Source organism: Sphaeramia orbicularis, chromosome 9 (genome assembly GCF_902148855.1).
Source record: "Sphaeramia orbicularis chromosome 9, fSphaOr1.1, whole genome shotgun sequence".
Classification (NCBI taxonomy): Eukaryota; Metazoa; Chordata; class Actinopteri; order Kurtiformes; family Apogonidae; genus Sphaeramia; species Sphaeramia orbicularis.
The window spans coordinates 4,243,944-4,257,074 of record NC_043965.1 but is presented as its reverse complement, the minus strand read 5'-3'; positions in this window follow the sequence as shown (position 1 = coordinate 4,257,074).

The following is a 13,131-nucleotide window of genomic DNA, read 5'->3' as shown; positions in this document are numbered from 1 at the left end:
TTTGGAGGTTAATATAATAATGTTTGTATTATATTTGCTGTAATGGATTCGGAGCCATACTCTATTAATTGGATTGATGACAGTTCAAAGCCGCCAGGGTCATTTGTGCATCTTTGTGGTTTTATATTAGTCAAGTTGGATGAAGCGAAGTGGATGAAGTGACTTTAGAAGACGATACGAGGAGTCTCCTTCCACTTTAATCCACCACGCGACGCTACGAACAAAATGATGATGGTTTAAGGATGTAGAACAGGGGTGTCACTGTAGTTCAGAGGCCACATTAAGCCAAATCTGATCTGAAGTGGGCCGGACCAGTGAAATAATAATATAATAATATAGAAATAATGTCAACTCCAAACTTTCCTCTATGTTTTAAAAAAAGTTAAAATGCTCAAAGTAGTTGGATTGTAAAAATAGCATTGATATTGGTCTTAAAAGCTCTGAACGTTTTCTTAAAACCTGCTGAAACCTTGTTAAAGTACTGTATTAGTATCATATAGAGAGTTTTTTGCATAACAAGAATGGAGAAAACAAGTCTTACAAGCTCAAACTAGTTGGATTGTGGAAAAAAAAAAACAATTAACAAAGAACGACAAACCCAATAACCCTTAAGGGGTTTAAATATCGGGTAGTCACCAAGTTCAAGCTTAACTGAACAAAAGCAAAGATAAAATAAATCTATTTATCCCGTAAATACTTGAGAAGAGTCAAAAACTGCAGATTTTGGCAAAATCGCGCATTATACAATTAAGCTCTAACTTCCTGTTTAATGACGACTCATTCAAATTCAAAATAGCATTGATATTGGTCTTAAAAGCTCGGAGCATTTTCTTAAAACCTGCTGAAACCTTGTTAAAATACTGTATTAGTATCATACAGAGAGTTTTTTGCATAACAAGAATGGAAAAAACAAGTCTTACAAGCTCACATTAGATTTATTATGAAAAAAAAAAACAATTAACAAAGGACAACAAACCCTAATAACCCTTAATCCAGTGTTTCTCAAACTGTGGGGTGGCCCCCCCCGGGGGGGCGCAAAGGCTTTCATGGGGGGGCATGGGATCATTCCTTGGTGTTTTGTTTTTTTTGAGGTTAGAACATGTAGCAGGTGGAACTAATGTTTTAGCGTTTGAGCACCCTGGACTCATTTTAGGGACGTACAACAAACAAATCTACTGCCATGGTGATCTGTCACTGGACTAGACCAAGAGTTTAGGTTTGGAGAGTGGACGAGGACTGGAAAAGAAAAATATGCAATGTTTCTGGTTTTGCAGTTTGTACAGATTGCGCTTTGATGTTCTCAGATGTGCAATGGAAACAGGCTCATTGCAGCCACTGATATTGTTAAAATGTTCATCTTTGTTACCAAAATTTGTTTGTTCTACAAAAATTTTTACCTTATTGTCATAGTTGTAAGATAATTACACATTTCCTATTTTTAATTGGAAAAATAATGTCTCAGGGAGCAGTTTTGTTGAGGTCATTTATATTGTTCAATCAAAAATGTGTCAAAAAAGTTTTTAATTTGCACAACAAATTATTCAAGGAAAAGCAAAAAGTATTCTAACAATATTGATGTTTCTTTCAATAAAAGTTATAATTGCACCACAGGTACAATGTTGCTGGGGTTGAGGGGTGCTTGTAGATTTTTTATGCTCCAAAGGGGGGCCCGACAGAAAAAGATTGAGAACCACTGCCTTAATCCAAGGGTGTAAATATCAGGTAGTCACCAAGTCCAAGCTTAACTGAACAAAAGCAGAAATGAAATACATCTAGAAATACTTGAAGAGTCAAAAACTACAGGAAAAATCTTTACAAGACTGGGACTCGTGTAAAATGTTTCCTATTAAACTGAAAGTGTTGAATATGAGCAGGACAGGGCAGACACTGCAGTGGAAAGACATCAGCCCTTAAAAACTACCATCAGTCAAACTCGTTAATTTTGCCCAAATCTCATTGAAGTTTTGGGCAAAATCCTGAATTGATCATTGATCAGCATTGATCTTTTTAGAGGATCTTTTTTTGGAGGTGCACCCAAATTTCATTGTATTGAATACAATGGCAATAAAGTATCTTATCTTATCTTGTCATGTCTTTTAAAATACATCTATTTATCTTCTTAATACTTGAGTCAAAAACTAGTAGAAAAATCTTTGCCAAACTGCAACTCTTTTAAAATGTTTCCTATTAAACTGAAAGTGTTGAATATGAGCAGGACATGACAGACACTGCAGTGCAAAGACATCAGCCCTTAAAAACTCCCATCAGTCACAGTCTCGTTAATTTTGCCCAAATCTCATTGAAGTTTTGGGCAAAATCACACATTGTACCACTGAGTTCTAAGAACTTCCTGTTTTATGGCAAAGCATTGGAACTCAAAATAACATTGATCTTTTTAGAGCATCTTTTTTTGGAGGTGCACCCAAATTTCATTGTATTGAATACAATGGCAATAAAGTATCTTATCTTATCGTATCTTGTCATGTCTTTTAAAATACATCTATTTATCTTCGTAATACTTGAGTCAAAAATTAGTAGAATAATCTTCGCCAAACTACAGCGTTTTAAAATGTTTCCAATTGAACTGAAAGTGTTGAATATGAGCAGGACATGACAGACACTGCAGTGCAAAGACATCAGCCCTTAAAAACTCCCATCAGTCACAGTCTCGTTAATTTTGCCCAAATCTCGTTGAAGTTTTGGGCAAAATCATGCATCGTACAACTGAGTTCTAAGAACTTCCTGTTTTATGGCAAAGCATTGGAACTCAAAATAACATTGATCTTTTCAGAGCATCTTTTTTTGGAGGTGCACCCAAATTTCATTGTAAAGAATACAATGGCAATATCTGATCTGATCTTATCTTATCAAAAACATCTATTTATCTTGTTAATACTTGAGAAGAGTCAAAAACTAGAAAAAAAAATCTTTGCCGAACTACGACTCTTTTAAAATGTTTCGCATTAAACTGAAAGTGTTGAATATGAGCAGGACAGGGCAGACACTGCAGTGCAAAGACATCAGCCCTTAAAAACTACCATCAGTCAAACTCGTTAATTTTGCCCAAATCTTGTTGAAGTTTTGGGCAAAATCATACATTGATCACTGATCATTGATCAACATTGATCTTTTTAGAGCATCTTTTTTTTAGAGGTGCATCAAGTTTCATTGTATTGAATACAATGGCAATGAAGTATCTTATCTTATTTTACCTTACCTTATCAAATACATCTATTTATCTTGTTAATACATTAGAGTCAAAAACTAGAAAAAAATTCTTTGCCAAACTACGACTCTTTTAAAAATGTTTCCCATTAAACTGAAAGTGTTGAATATGAGCAGGACAGGGCAGACACCGGCGGCTGCAGTCCAAAGACATCAGCCCTTAAAAACTCCCATCAGTCACAGTCTCGTTAATTTTGCCCAAATCTCGTTGAAGTTTTGGGCAAAATCTCACATTGTACCACTGAGTTCTAAGAACTTCCTGTTTTATGGCAAAGCATTGGAACTCAAATTAACATTGATCTTTTTAGAGCATCTTTTTTTGGAGGTGCACCCAAATTTTGTGGTATGTAATACAATGTCAATAAAGTATCTTGTCTTTTAAAATACACCTATTTATATTCTTAATACTGGAGTCAAAAACTAGAAAAAAAATCTTCGCCAAACTACGACTCTTTTAAAATGTTTCCCATTAAACTGAAAGTGTTGAATATGAGCAGGACAGGGCAGACACCAGCGGCTGCAGTCCAAAGACATCAGCCCTTAAAACTCCCATCAGTCAAACTCTCGTTGAAGCGGTCCGATCCCTCCTTCCAGCCCTGTGCCAACACACTTCCTGGCTTTTAAAATCATATTACATTTGTGGAGGCCTGCGTATAAATTTTCCCAGAGTCTCATCAGGGCCCCCCGCTCAGTATGGCCTCTCCTCTGACTGATATTGGCTCATCATACTTAATCTAGGGTGAAATTTCCTAGTCTGTGCTAAATGACTTGCAGCCTTCACGAGAGAGGAGATATTTATTTTTCTCAGGGCTAATGACCTGTCCCCCGGACCCACCCACTGATGGTTATTTACTAGGGCCCAGATGCTTGGGCTCAAAATGAGTGGTAATGTCAGCAGGCGCCATCCTTCATCGGGCCGCCCCTGATTGAATCCGAGTGATCCCATTGACATTGACTCTGTGACTTTTAAGGCCATTACCTTCCACCGCCCACGATGATCACCTCATCATCGCTTCCGAGCTGACAGCTGATTAGCAACAAATTACTGACAGGAGAAGGCTCTGACACCGGGTGCAAGAGGTTGGCGAGTGTGTATGTGTGTGCGAAGGGAGGTGGAGGAGGGGTTGCCAAGGAGTCAGGGGCCTCCTCCTCCTCCTCTTCGTCCACGTCCTCCTCAGTGCATCCGCAGGCTCCGAGTCAGACGCTCAAAGTAATAGCCGTGTCTATGATGCAGCGGCGCCCTGGCTGCTGAGCTCATGATAATGTAATAAGTGTGGAGGGGAAACGCCAGGGCTCATATGGTTAGCCTTCCTGCAACGAGGACACAAGCAGCTGCTCCTCATTGGTGGAGAGCGAGCGCACTTCATTTCAGCTGGACGCTGATGGGGCTGATGTGACAACACACAATCCTGACTTTAAAGCACAAACCAGTGGGTACCAGCAAGGCAAGGCAAGGCAAGTTTATTTGTAGAGCACACTTCAGCAACAAGGCAATTCAAGGTGCTTCACACAGGACATTGAAATACAACGACAGGGAAAAAGAAACACATTTAAAACACTAGAAAAGAAACATGTAAAACAGCATGTAAAAAAACCAGAAATTAAATCAAAAAAATAAATGAAATAAAATAAAATAAAATAAGAACACACACATTAAAGTAAGAGTTGCAGTGCAGAGTTTCGAAAGAGAATGTAAACTTTAAAAAGTCAAAAGCCTTTTAGTCAGCGGCAGCAGTGAACAGGTGAGTCTGGAACCTGGACTTAAAAGAACTAGACTCTCAGCAGACCCGTTATATTTTCTGGTAGTTTGTTCCAGATATGCGGAGCATAGAAACTGAACGCTGATTCTCCAGGTTTAGTTCTGACTTTGGGAACACAGAGCAGACCTGCACCAGATGACCTGAGTGGTCTGGATGGTTCATACTGGACTAGAAGGTCTCTAATGTGTTTTGGGCCTAAACCATTCAGTGCTTTTTATGCTAGCAAGAGAATTTTAAAGTCTATTCTCTGAGAGACAGGGAGCCAGTGTAGAGACCTCAGAACTGGACTGATGTGGTCCACTCTTTTGGTCTTAGTGAGGACTCGAGCAGCAGCATTCTGGATCAGCTGCAGTTGTCGGATAGACTTTTTAGGCAGACCACAGAAGATACTGTTACAGTAGTCAACTCGACTAAAGATAAATGCATGGACAAGTTTTTCAAGGTCCTGCTGCGACATCAGTCCTTTAATCCTAGAAATGTTCTTGAGGTGACAGTAAGCTGACTTTGTAATTGTTTGTATGTGGTTTTTAAAATTCAGGTCTGAATCTATGACAACACCCAGGTCCTGACCTGCTCTGAGGTTTTTAACTGAAGTGACTGGAGCTGCATGCTGATTTTAAGACGTTCCTCCTTGGGTCCAAAAATGACTACCTCAGTTTTTTCTCTGTTTAACTGAAGAACATTATGGCCCATCCATTCAGATATTTGCTCCATGCATTTACCCAGTGCTTGTATGGGGCTATGGTCACCTGGGGACATTGAAATGTAGAGCTGTGTGTCATCTGCATAGTTATGGTAATCAGCAATGAAAAAGTACCTGAATGTAACACAAGTTAAGGTCGTTTTAACTCCAGAAAGGAGTCGATATAAGTATATGATTGAAAACAACTTTGGTGTCTGATTGTGATTGCTCATGGACTTCATTTTTACCCTGCTCCCTCCAAAAGGGAGGCAAGGGGTATTGTTTTTGGTTCAGTTTGTTTCTTTAACACTTTAGCAGTTAGGGGTGTAAGAAAATATCAGTTCTGCAATATATCGCAATATTTCATTCCACAATACTGTATCAATATTAAAAAGTACTGTATCGATCGTTTTTGTTTTTTTCCAGCCACTTTAGTTTAGCCACTGTAGTTTGACTTATATATGGGACAAACATGTACAAGTGCATGTCCATTACTCAAGGAAACAATAAGCATTGCATAAATTGGCATGTGACATGATAGTTTTCCTATTAGTTTTAGTGTCTTAGAATTTTTTTTTATGTATTTGAAGAACTCTCAGTTTTAGAAGTGGTGTTAATATATGGATTAGAGGCCCAAAAGGGACCAAAAATGGCTAAATACTTGTATTTGACATTGTGGACAGGATGTTTGCAGTTGTTTCAGGTGCATGATCATTAGAATAGAATAGAATAGAATAGAATAGAATAGAATAGAATAGAATAGAATAGAATAGAATAGATCTTTATTGCAACTGTCACAGGAACATTGAAAATCAGTTAAGCAGCTAGGTTCAGTTTAGCAGCAAAACACTTAAAATAAAAAATATCACAGAGTATTAAAGAAAAATTAGGACTGTGCAAAGGCTTCAGAATAAAATATTAATGCACATGTGCTACTAAAGTAATGCTAAAACTCCTGAGATGAACAAAATATACGGAAAGAATATACAAAAGCTAACTTTACACTACAGATGAGAGATATGTACAACGAACAGGATATATACTGCAGTGATAATAGGCATGGAGTGCATTGAGGTTTTTATTTCCCGGACTTATTTTTTACGAGTTCACGTGGATACACATAAAGAAATGAAAGAAAATTGCAGTTAAGAAAGGTCTAAAAACATTGTCCACGTGGTTCAGAGACCACAGTACAGAGGAAAGTGTTTATAATATCTCCATTAGTGTCGTCAAGGCCTAGATCTTCAGCTAGAAATCCACAAATTTTATGTTTATGTTTATGCATTTGGCAGACGCTATTTTCCAAAGCAACTTACAGGGGAAAAATTTTAACCCTTTACATCACAGGTGTCAAACATGCGGCCCAGGAACCAAAGGGTCCAGTCCGGCCCTTGGGATGAATGTGTGAAATGCAAAAATTACACTGAAGATATGAACAATCCTTTTAGTTCAGGTTCTACATTCTGACCAATTAAATCTCAAGTGGGTCAGACTAGTCAAATACTATCATAATAACATAGAAATAATGATAACTCCAAATTTTTCTCCTTGTAAATGTAAATATTTTCATGTATTTACACTAAAACAAGGTATAATTTCACAAAAAATGTTAATAGCCTGAACAAAAATGAACAACCTGAAATGTCTTAAGAGAAATAAGTACAATTTCAACAATATTCTGCCTGTTATTAAACGTTTTGTGTGTTTGTAGATCCACTGTCATCTGTAAGTTATAATGTACATGTGTAAATGATAAACTGAGGCAGAATATTGTTAAAATCACTCTTATTTTTTCAGTTTGTCTGTGTTATTCACATATTTTGAAAGAATAGTTTGTAGATGTAAACCTGTTCATAATGTAAATTTACTTTTTTCACTTTAACCCTTTCATACATAGTGGTCACTACAGTGGACAGTTACTCTACAGCTGTTCTCTTGTATATTCATGGGTTTTGTTGTTTTAGTTCCATATCAACCAACACAGTGGACACTTATGCATCATCTCATAAACTGCAATTCATACCATTATTGTAACTTTGCTGTTCTTGATTGGTTCTAGAGTGGAAATCAATTCTTAATATTTATTTTTTGCATATTATCTCCATGAAGTGAGTAATAACTAGTATTAGAATATGTTAAAATGTGAGAAAACATCAGATTAGCTGCATTAAACATGGTTTCATTTCACTGTTTTCAAATCACTTTATGATATTGGGTTTTAAATACATGTTTCTTTGCTTCAAGAATAAAATTCATGGTGTAGCTGAGTGGACATTTTTGTAACTCCATGAAAAGCAGGTTGATTTAAAAAAAAAAAAAAAATGCAATCACATTGGTTATTTTTTTCATGCCTAAAGAGGAATAAAAACACTCAGGAAAAAAAAATCTTGATTAAGGTTCTCATAATTCATGCATGAAAGGGTTAAAACAGAGAAAAGTTTGGAGTTGACTTTATTTATATATTCATAAGTTATTATTTTACTGGTTCGGCCCACTGCAGATTAAATTTAGCTGAATGTGGAACTGAACTAAAATGAGTTTGACAGCCCTGCTTTACAGGGTGGGGAAGCAAAATGTACAATATTTTGAGGCAGGGATTGAAAGACAGTGTATGACCAATTAGTTTATTGAAAGTCATGAGACTTTATTTGCCACAAGAAAATGTACATCATAGAAAATGTTTTTATTCTATGTGTCCTCCTTCTTTCTCAATAACTGCCTTCACACGCTTCCTGAAACTTGCGCAAGTGTTCCTCAAATATTGGGGTGACAACTTCTCCCATTCTTCTTTAATAGTATCTTCCAGACTTTCTGGTAATAGTTTTGCTCATAGTCATTCTCTTCTTTCCATTATAAACAGTCTTTATGGACACTCCAACTATTTTGGAAATCTCCTTTGGTGTGACGAGTGCATTCAGCAAATCACACACTCTTTGACGTTTGCTTTCCTGATTACTCATATGGGCCAAAGTTTCTGAAAAGGTATGGATAATAGTGTTAGGTATGATTATGACATCAATATATGTTTGGTTTCAAAACAATTGACGTAGTACCTGCGGAGAAAAAACAACTAAATGTTCATTGTACATTTTGCTTCCCCACCCTGTACATCAAATAAAGGCTGATAGAAAATGAGAATCTCCAGTAAGAATAACATTCCTTGTACTACGTGTCCCTTTGCAACAGCTGTTTCAGTTTTCAGCCACATTTATTAGACAATCTGCCTTGAAGAATTCCCCAAAAAGTCTCCAGCCGGTTGAAGACATCAACTTTCTCCTGAGGACAAGTTAACCTCCTCTGCCTCCTGGAGGAGCATCTGTCTGGACCTCCAGGCCCTCCAGGACCAGATAAGATGGCGGCAGATGAGCAGGAGATGCTCCATTTGCTGCCAACAGGATCCATTTTTAATGCTCGGGGGCAATTTAAGGCCCCCTTTTAATTACACACAAGTCCCAGTACGCCAGGAGTCATGGATGGAGGGAAGGGGAAGTGTTCGAGGGCTCCGTGGCCTCGTAGGTGCTTCGGTCCAGGTCTGGGGACTGAAGTGAGATGCTGGAGTTGACAGCTGACCTCGACGCTGAGTTTTTAAAGAAGTTAGAAGCCTCGGCGGTGCCCGAGGGGAGGATGAAATGGTCTCCACTTGGGTCTCACAGGGGAAGATCTGGGACTGAACTGACTGGAAAAGCACTTTCCTGCAATTAGAGAAGGCACAACGTCCCACATATGACCCGCTAGTGAATCACCCTGACAAGGCGACGGCATCGAGACTGAGACGTACTGACGCAGGTGGAGTTTTATCTGCCAGTTTCCAGGGAACAGGACCATCAGTTTGAGACCAAAGACGACTGAAAACACAAACACAGCGAAGACGTAAAGGGTACCTGTAGTGAATTGTCATTGCTAGCTATCTCAAAAGATCTCGTATAATAGTAGCGGTTCCGTCGGGTAAATTTCATCATAGGTCTTTGTCAAGTACGTGCAAGTACTAATGCCGCATTTCCACTACGTCAGGGGCGTCAAACTCATTTTCTTTCAGGGGCCACATTCAGCCCAGTATGATCTCAAGTGGGCCGGACCAGTAAAATAATAACAGTGAAAAAAGTAAAATTGTATTATGAAAATATTTACATCAACAAAGTTTCCTTACAAATCTGAATAACATGAACAATCTGAAATGTCTTTTATTGATTTTTTTTATTTTTTTATTTATTGATTTATTCAGAGCATGCAATGAAATTTAACATATATGTGAACCAGCAAAACATACATAATAATACAAATATCAATAATCATAACAGTCTTAGACAGAAAAACAGCACAAGAGTTCCATTTACATGCCCGAAAAGGTGTGGGAGGAAGTGCAGCTTAAGAAAAATAAGAGCAATTTTAACAATATTCTGCCTCAGTTTATCATTTACACATGTACATTACAATTACAGATACACAAAACATTTAGTAACAAGCAGAATATTGTTAAAATGACATTTGCGTCTTTAAAGACATTTCAAGTTGTTCATATTTGTTTGGCTTTTTCCCATTTTTTGTAGAAGGATAGTTTGGAAATGTAAACATTTTCATGTAATTTTACTTTTTTTACACTAAAAAAAAGAGAAGATTTGACATTTTCATTATTTATAGGTTACAATGAGACTATTTTACTGGTCTGACCCACTTTAGATTGAATTGGCCTGTATGTGGAACCTGAATTAAGATAAGATAAGATATTCCTTTATTGATCCCACAATGGGGAAATTCACAGTGTTAACAGCAGCATAGAAACATACACGTAAACATACACATTCACGTAAAACAAACAGCCATATAAATTTGAATAAAAGAAAAAAGTGTTTAAAAAGGAGAGTGCAAATATGGTTTGGTATGTAGTGCAATGGTTATAAACATAGAAAAATATATATATATAAATATGGATTTGAATGTGTGTGTATATATATATATATATATATATATATATATATATATATATATATATATATATATATATATATATATATATATATACATACATTCAAATCCATATTTATATATATATATATTTTGAGCCTGAGTCGAGCCGAGCCGAGCCGGTTCCATGTAGCTGAAACGTGGCATAAGTCTCTGTCAGGCCTGGTCAGAGACATAGACTACTTCCCAATACCAAGAACGCAGAGTACGGTCTTGCGAACTCTGCGAGTGCGGTCTTGGTAAGAACGGTCTCAGAGAATGTGCTTCCCAAGAACACAAGTCTATCTGTAATTGGAACGGCTGCGTACTTGTGAACTTTCCTCCCTGTCTCTGCTGTATTTACACCGTCTGCTCCATAACATATTTCCCTCAAATCACCACAATGTCACTCGATTTGATTTCAATACATTTGTACTAGTATTTACATGTCATTTATACATTTGTATATTTTTCAAAACTGCCGACTGGGTCCCGCTTGAGCTGGTGGGCCAACAAGCCGCCTGGGTCCCGCTCGAGCCAGCATACATACAATGACATTTATCCCAAAATAAAACTATATTATAACTTTAGTCATTATTGTTTTGTATCCCAGACCCCTGTTGGAAAAGAAACACCTGAACTCAAGGTGTCCACATACTTTTGTCCACATAGTGTAGGTCACAGGCTGTTCCCCAGTGTGTGACATAAATATTGTATCTGATCCAAACACACACATGTCCATGGGCTCAGTGTGGTGGTCAGCCTTGTGCCTGATGCCATACATCACTGACTGGATTCCAGTCTGTCTGTCCCCCCCCCCCCCCCCCCCAGCAGAGGCTGAACTCTGGCCGCTGTGATGCATCATGGCTGCTGTTTGATCGTTGAGGGGGGGTCCGCAGGCGGAGGTTAGTGGGCTCAGACCGGGTCTTCTCGGTGTCTGTCCTCTGAGAACATCAGGCGTTGAAGACAGTGATGAGCCGGCCCCCCCCCCCCCCCCCGGTGGACCGGGTCACGTCTCAGTGTCTGTCACTTAGCCCGACTGACTCTCTCCTCTCCATCTCCCTCTCCGTCGGCCTGTCAGGATGGCAGATGACAGCGGGGGCCGCCGGGGGACCGCCGGCTCCCGGTGAAGCTCCATTTGCCGCCCTCCGTGGAGACCCCCCCCCCACCGGCTGTATTTCAAGACCGTCGCACTGCTGTCACGGCAAAGACGCCGGCAACAAGGCGAGGCCTCTCCCATAAAACATCAAAAGCGTCCGCTGCAATGAAAACACAAGTGAGGGGGGCCTTGTCAATCTTTACAGCTCTTCTTCTAAGTGACTGTAGCCCAACGCCACTACACAGGCTTCCACGCTATTCATTCATTTTTCATGCTGCGCAGTCGGTGATCCAAAATGTGCCATCTATTCTGCAGCTGACATGTCCAAATGTCTGAGTTACCATATAATGCTGCACATAACGGAGCTGTCGCTGGAAAGTTTTATGATATGGTAATAGGTTAAGAGCGGCTGTGATGAACAGACATTATGGGGCCAAAAAGAACGCTCCTACAAAGCTGGGACCACGCTTTGTTTCAGCGGCTGTACGCTGGAAATAATGAGCTGCGCTTATTCAACGACCTTTTCCATCTGACTGACATGTGCGACCCATGTTTGACTCAAACTGCATCTGCACTTGTATTTGTTTCACAGTTTGTAGAAATGCAGAATTTTCTGTCAAAGACTCCAGAAGGAACTGATGACGTATATGTGAAAAATGAAATGCTTTATTTCAGTCTTATGAAATATATGAATGAATGAATATACAGGGTGGGGAAGCAAAATGTACAATATTTTGAGGCAGGGATTGAAAGACAGTGTATGACCAATTAGTTTGTTGAAAGTCATGAGAATTTATTTGCCACAAGAAAATGTACATCATAGAAAATGTTTTTATTCTATGTGTCCTCCTTCTTTCTCAATAACTGCCTTCACACGCTTCCTGAAACTTGCGCAAGTGTTCCTCAAATATTGGGGTGACAACTTCTCCCATTCTTCTTTAATAGTATCTTCCAGACTTTCTGGTAATAGTTTTGCTCATAGTCATTCTCTTCTTTCCATTCTAAACAGTCTTTATGGACACTCCAACTATTTTGGAAATCTCCTTTGGTGTGACGAGTGCATTCAGCAAATCACACACTCTTTGACGTTTGCTTTCCTGATTACTCATATGGGCCAAAGTTTCTGAAAAGGTATGGATAATAGTGTTAGGTATGATTATGACATCAGTATATGTTTGGTTTCAGAACAACTGACGTAGTGCCTGCTGAGAAAAAACAACTAAATGTTCATTGTAAATTTTACTTCCCCACCCTGTATGTATTCTATACTACACTATACTAAACTATACTATACTACACTATACTATACTGTAGTATACTATACTGTACTGTACTATACTATACTATATTACACTATATTATACTGTACTACACTACACTGTACTATATTGTACTGTAGTATACTATACTGTACTGTACTACAC